The sequence below is a fragment of the Rattus norvegicus genome, chromosome 10 (assembly GCF_036323735.1).
Source record: "Rattus norvegicus strain BN/NHsdMcwi chromosome 10, GRCr8, whole genome shotgun sequence".
NCBI classification, from domain to species: Eukaryota; Metazoa; Chordata; class Mammalia; order Rodentia; family Muridae; genus Rattus; species Rattus norvegicus.
In genome coordinates this window covers 63,260,387-63,267,945 of record NC_086028.1, presented here as the reverse complement: position 1 = coordinate 63,267,945, position 7,559 = coordinate 63,260,387, and positions in this window count along the sequence as shown.

The window sequence follows — 7,559 nt, the reverse complement described above, 5'->3', positions numbered from 1 at the left end:
CATAATGTCTGTGGTGGTCTTTATTTTCTACATAACCCCATTTCTTATCAGCTCTAATTATCTAAATTAGTACCACAGAGTCTGTTACCATGAGGAATCCACGGAGTCTCCGACCTATCAATACACTGTGTCCCTCTGGTCTACTGCTTTGTCTGGTCCTCATCTTCTCTCTGGATCTGTAAAGAAGCTTAGCTCCCTGCTCTCTCTCATTAAGGTGTATTGTCAGGTCCTTATGAAGACAGAACTGTTATACCAGAAAGAAAGCGAGAGACACACTCACTTAGAAACCCCGTTCAATGTTTGAATGTTAAATGTGCCATTTTATTATCATTAGGATTGCTCCCACTTAATGAAACTGCATTAGCACCGAGTCGGCTGGTCTCCTTGCACTAATTGCTTTTCGAGAGAATGGGGCTTGTAACTACCCCTGGTGGGTGGAGGGGTGAAGGGTGTGAGCGTGGACTCAGGCAAGGCTGATGTGCTTAGAGCAGTGGTTCTCAACCTTCCTGATGCTGTGACCTTTAACACAGCTTCATTTGTTCACTTAGCAAACATTACATTTGTTGCTACTTCATAACTCTAACTTTGCTACAATGTAAATATCTGATATGCAGGATCTTTGATATGGGACTCTGGTGAAAAGGTCGTTTGACCCACAGATTGAGAATCACTGACTTAGATGGTACCCAAAAGCCAGGGGTGAGAGACCTCTAGATAGAGCCAGCAGCATCCCGGAGAACAGGATCTTACATGTTCTGGGGAGAGAGAAGCTGGGGCAAGGTGGGGTGGATATGATAGGAGGAAGGACAGGGAACCTGAAGGAAATGTTGCCAAAGAAATACACCAGGAAAGAAATACTCTACCTCCCTTAGTCCTTTAAGGGCCAAAGAGGTGTGTTAGCTCTGACTTCTCCAGTGAGTTCCAAAAGCCAGATGATTCTGTCAGCACCATGCCAAGTCAACTTTCGAAGGCAATTTCAGTTGGTTGTCTCAGATACTCAGTGTCCATAAGATGATGATAATAATACTGACTGACCATATAGAGATGTGTGAGAACCAAATATTATTCACTTACTCATCTGATACATAAATACTGAGATTTAGTTTCTACAATGTGTCGGGTGCTGTGTGGATGCCTCTGTGCACTGTTACTTTTAACTGTCACCTTGAAACAACCTGGAATCATCTAGGAAGAGACTCTTAGTGAGGGAGACCCTAGATTGGCCAGTGGGCAGGTCTATGAGGGATTGTCTAGACTGCTAACTGACAGGGGAAGACCTAGCCCACTGGAGGCATCGTCCCCCAGGCAGGGTCCCTACAGTCTATAAGGGTAGGGAAGGCTAGCTGAGTACTAGACAGGCAAACAAGGATACTTATGTTTATTCTCTCTCTGCTCTTGACTATAGATGTGATACTTTAAGTCTCTGCCTGGACTTCCTTATAATAATGGGCTCTAATCTGGAATTGTAAGTGAAATAAACCCACTTCTTCCCTAAATTGCTTTCCCCCCCCAGGATATTTGTCTCGGCAATAGAAAAGAGACTAAGACAATCAGTAAACACTCAGAGGAAATCCCTGTTTTAAAACAGCAGAGTAGGCCTGTCTTAGGTAGTTAGGGTTTCTGCTGCTGGGATAAAGCCCTGTGACCATAAACACCTTGGGGAGGAAAGAGTCTATTTTTAGCTTACAACTATCAAGTCACACTCCTTTGCTGAAGGGAATCAGGGCAGGAACTCAAACAAGGGAAGGACCTGGAGTCCTGAGCTAATGCCAAGGCCATGGAGGAGTGCTGCTTACTGACTTACTCCTTTTGGTTTGCTGAACTTGCTTTCTTACAGCACCCAGAACCACCAGCCCAGAGGTGGCACCATTCACAATGGACTGGGTCTTCCTCATCAATCTCTAATTAAGAAAACACCCTACAGGCTTGCCTGATCTTATGGAGGCATTTTCCCATTATGACTCATTTTCCCAAATGAGTCTAGCATGTGTCAAGTTGACATAAAACTAGCCAGCACAAGGACCTCAAAAAAAAAAAAAATAGAAAGAGAAAATGGTCTATGATTTGGCTGTTCCGCTTCTGGGACTATATCTCCAAAAGACTGGAACCTAGGGTCTCAAAAAAGATATCTCTATACCCATGGTTACAGTATCATTATTCACAATGGCCAAAAGGCAGAAAAGGCCCAGATGTCCATTTGCACATGAGTGGATGAACAGAATGCAGTTTGCCCATGTCATGGGGTAGTGGTCAGTCTTGAAGAGATCCCTGACAAAGCTGTGTCAAGGCTGAACTGAGCTCACACTAAGTGAGATAAGCAGAGACAAAAGAACCAATACTGTGCAGTTCCGCCCAGCGACCAGCGACCAGCGGTGAGAGCCACAGAGGGAGACAGAGAATGTGGGTTGCCAGGAGCCAAGAGGAGGTGGAAATTGTGCTCTGTTTATGGGTCCAGAGCCTTAGCTCTAGAGGATGAAAAAAGTTCTGGAAGTTGGTCACACAGCCGTGTGAATGTGTTTAATGCCACTGAGCTAACCACATACCTAAAATAGCTAAGATGATAAATGTTATCTGTATTCCACCATGAGTTTTAAAAATTCATGTTCTTATGGAGCTGAGGGTAGTAGACATGTAAGCAATGCATGCATGTAAATTATAGCACATGAGAAAGTACATGTATAACACATGAGAAGGTGCACGCATGCAAATTATAACACGTGAGAAGTGCAAGTATGTAAATTATAACACGTGAGAAAGAAAGTACATGTATAACATGAGAAGGTGCATGCATGCCTGTAAACTATGACACATGAGAAGGTGCATGCATGTAAATTATAACACATGAGAAGGTGCATGTATGTAAACTATAACACATGAGAAGGTGCATGTATGTAAATTATAACACATGAGAAGGTGCATGCATGTAAATTATACCACATGAGAAAGAAAGTACATGTATAACACATGAGAAGATGCATGCATGTAAACTATAACACATGAGAAGGTGCATGCATGTAAATTATAACACACGAGAAGGTGGCTAGTGCTTTGGGGGACATAAGACTAGGGAAGGACAGGAAACACTGGGAGAAGCTGAGCCTTCCCATGAGTGGTCAAAGGCCTCCTACTGAGGAGTGGATCACAAGGCAAGCCATGTACTGGGTGTCTATTAAAGAACAGTATGGGGCTGGAGAGATGGCTCAGTGGTTAAGAGCACCGTCTGCTCTTCCAGAGGTCCTGAGTTCAGTTCCCAGCGACCACATGGTGGCTCACAACCATCTGTAAAGAGATCTGATGCCCTTGTCTGGTGTATCTGAAGACAGTTACAGTGGACTTATATATAATAAATGAATAAATCTTTAAAAAAAAAAAAAAAAAAAAAGAACAGTATGAAGTGCGGAGGTGACAGGACTCGTTTGCTAGAGTCTGCATGAAATCCTGGGTTCAGAACCTCAGCACCCCTTAAGCCAGACATGGTGCATGCCTGTAATCTCAGCCCTTAAGAGATGGAGACGGGGGGGGGGGGGGGGGGGGGGGGGGGGGGGGCTGGGGATTTAGCTCAGTGGTAGAGCGCTTACCTAGGAAGCACAAGGCCCTGGGTTTGGTCCCCAGCTCCGAAAAAAAAAAAAAAAAAAGAAAAAGAAAAGAAAAAAAAAAAAAGAGATGGAGACGGGAGGACTGAAGTTCAAGGTCATGCTTGGGTACTTAAAGATGAACTTGAGGCCAGCCTGGTTCTGGTTGAAAAAGAAAAGGAGTGAGTCACAAACAAGGGGCGTGTGGTAGAGGGGTCAGATAGACTAGATGCTGAGAAGGGCCTGCACCCTGCCTGTGAGCTCAGCAACTCTCATGCTGACAAAGCTGGCAAGAGCCGGTGGCTAAGGAGCATCCCCCTGCTCCGTGGCCCACCGCCTGCCTTCTATTTTCTCTCCCCCATCCTCCTCCCCCGCCAGCTGCAGCTCCCCTTCCAAAATATCCAGCTTTATTCAGTTTGTCAGTGACAGCCAAAAGGGGAGACCGATGTCTTGCAGAAGCTGAGAAAGGACAATTGGGGGAGGCTACTAAACCCTGCCTGAGCAGGCTTAGGCCTTTCTAAGAGAGCCCCCATGTAAGGGACAACTGTGAGCAGTGGGCAGAGCCACTGTGAAAGGAAACTGGGGTGAAGCAGGGGTCAGGTAAGGAAAGACTGGGAACCTGCGGACCAAAGGGCCAGTGTGTCCAGGTGGGAGGAAGAGAGCGTTTCTCGGCTGTGGTTGGATGGGATCATAGGAGAGGTGACACAGGGAGATGTCTGGGTGCCCAGGGAGGCAGAAGACACCGCAGGAGAGGCTGCAGGACAATGAGGGGCCTCTGTAATAGCAGAGGATTTGCCTAGCACAGTATTATCTCATTGCTTTCCGTTCGCCTGAGCGCAGCCAGGCATCCCCTCGCGGGCAGCCCCTACATATCTTCAAGATGGAGGGAAATCAGAAGCAATTGTGAGGCAGTAGGAGTCCTCAGGAGGGGCAGCTGGGGTCTGCACAGGCTGCAAGGGAGAGATAAGGGCAACGAAGAGAAAGAGGCCGGAGTGGTTGCCAACCAGACTGAGGAAAACAGAGGCTGGCTAAAAATAGACTGGGCCTATGCAGGGAGGAGAGCCGGGCCAGAGGGGGATGGGGGGAGCCGAGGCAATCGATGCCGCTCCCCACTCTGACCCAATTCTTCATCTCTCAGCCTCACCAAATTGACAAATGAGGTCTTGGTGAGGAAAGACTGGCATAGAGCGGGGAGAGGCCCCAGTGATCTGCCGGGCATTGTGAGGAAAAGAGGAGCGATGCGGCGTGGTCAGTACCGATTCAACTCTTGCAAAGTTTGGTATTCCGGAACAGGCTTGCGAGTTTAAGGGACGTGAATCCATCCTGGAAGAGGCTCAACTGGGAAGCCAAAACAGGGCAACCAGAAAGAGGAGCTGGCCTGGAGACACAGGCTGGATAATGACTCCAGGCGTGCCCGCATTTATTTCCCTTCTCAGGGAGAGCGAGCGGTTAAAGAGAATCCCGCTATTTCTCTGTTGGATGTTCTATGCAGCAAGAGGGATTTAGATTAGACTTGAGGAAATCAATCCCATTCGACAGAAGTGTGAGATATTTAAGACACAGACATGAGCACTGTTAGAGCGCGCACTCTGGGTATCTTAGGCATGGGTATCCCTGGGCCTGTGGAAGCTCCAGCCTATGACAAGTCCTCTGGGAAACTGCTGGGCTAAGGGCAATCTAGGATCCTTATTAACCTGCACGATTGGAAATGGGTTGCTAAGTGCAGGAAAGGTGGGTTGGATCTGTGGGCTGGGATGGGGGTGGGGTGGGGGCGGCGTGGGGGAGGAACTCGGGGCAGAATTCTATCACTCGGGACCTGGTGGCATTTGCATAACTTTGAATAATGAATAAGCCCAGCTCTGGGGTTCCTACTCAGCACCGCTCATCTGCATCTTTATTAAGCTTTATAAATGATTCAGCTCCCTACCCCTTCCCTCAGCCCTGCCCAGCCTGCCCCTAAAATGAGCATGGGGTAGCTGATTGCTCATTATTTTAGGCTAGATTTGTTTCACCAACATCCAGTGAGGCATGGAGTGGGGGGGGGGGGGACCGCAGGAGAGAGGAATGGATCCAACAGGCGAGAGGAGCGGAGGGGTAGGGATAGGAAGTGCTGAGGTAACTCCCAGAAGGCAAGTTCAAGGCCAGCTCCAAACCGAGACAGGGCACTTACTGACAAGAGCAATGCTTCTTTAACTTGATCCTCCAGCCAACATCTTAAGACAGAGCCATTTCGAAGATTTTCTGAAATGTGCTGGGTTCAAATCCTGATCAAATCCCTTCCTCTTCTTACATCTGCTGCCAAACTCTCTGGAAGGCCTTTGCTCAGCCCCAGCTCTGCAGGCAGGCACTGGAACAGGCAAATGAGTACAGCCCCCGGGGAAGTTCTCACTTTTTCCCCCAGGCAGGAATTTTGCTATTTGCTCAAAAGAGGGGGAAGGGGGGACCTGCTATCCTTTCGAGGCAAGAATCAGCACTGGTGTAAGACAGAGCAGGAGCGCACGCACGCACGGTGTGTGAATTTGGAGAGGAACCACACCTGTCCAGCACAACTTAAAAGAGACGCCTGGAGGAGATGTGTGCCCTCCCAGCAAGCATGTTCCTGCTGGCAGCCCGTGCAGCTGCTTGCTCTGCTGGCTGAAGCCTGGGAGATAGATGCATTGCAGGAACCTCCGAGTGCTGGGAGGGTGGGGCATTTCTCAAGACTGGTTGCACATGAAAACCACTTTTAAAAGTAATAATGCTGGGGCCACACCCAAGATCAGTTAAATTGGAATCCCCCAGAGACAAAGCTGTGAACACTGCCTATTTTTTATTTATTTATTTACCTATCCAGTCCTTTAATCCAGTCTGAGTCTTGCTTTGAAACCAACCTTTTTAATACTGGGGATTGGATTTAGGGTCCCACACACACTAGTCAAATGGTACACGGTTGAGCTGTTCCCCACGCTTACCATTTTTATCATGGGTGCATGCATATGCATGTGAGTGAATGTGGGTGCAAGTTTGCCATGTACAGAGGTCAGAAGGCCTTGGCTATCTGTCCTCACCTTTCACCTTCTTCACCACTGTGCAATACTCCAGGCTACCTGACCAGAGAGCCTCCTGCGATTGTTGTTGGTGCACTGTGCTGAGTCCAGCTTTTGCGTGGGCTCTGGGGATCTGAACTCAGGTCCTTGGTTTACAAAGCAAGAGTTTTACCTGCTGAGCCATCTCCTCAGACTCTAGCCCCCTTTTTCTTTAATTTTTAAGCAGAGACTCACTAAGTTGCCTAGGTTGGCCTTGAACTTGTGATTTTCCTCCCTCAGATTCCTAAGTGCTTGGGGTTACAGGCCTGATGTCTGTTTTATATAAAACACATGTATAAATATGTGTAAATGAAAACTATGTGGTAGCATCAGTAAAATTTAAGCGTGGGCTGAGTATTCTAGAGTAAAAATCTATTGATCCATTTTCGAGCGTGATAAAAGTATTGTGATTATGCCTTTTTTAAGAGCCATTTTCTTTTCTATGGGGGATCAATACAAAACTGTTTCTTGATGAACCTTTAGATCTGCCATCAACTGGCAGGGGAAGTGGGCAGGCGGGGCACAGTTCACTGTTGATCTCTGTTGAGGCTCTAAGGGTAAAACAGGGTCACTTTATTACACTTTTTACATTTGTTCACAAACAGAAATGGTCGCAACTCTTTGACACTCAGTGGAACCAGAGCTTAGGAGAGCAGGGACCCAGTAAACCTTCGAGAAGAGACCTGGCTTCTAGAAGGGATTTTCCATAATCCTACATAACAGAGGAGAGCCCTGTCCTCTATGACTGAGGCCTCGGGCTACATGGGCACAAAAACTTGGTTTAGAGATGTAAACAGGGCTGGAGAGCCAACATCAGGCTGTTGCTGCTTCCTCTTCCTTTCCTCCTCTTCCTCCTCCTCCTTGTACCCACCAGCCTCTACAGCAGTGGTCTTCAACCTCCCTAATGTTGAGACCCTTTAAT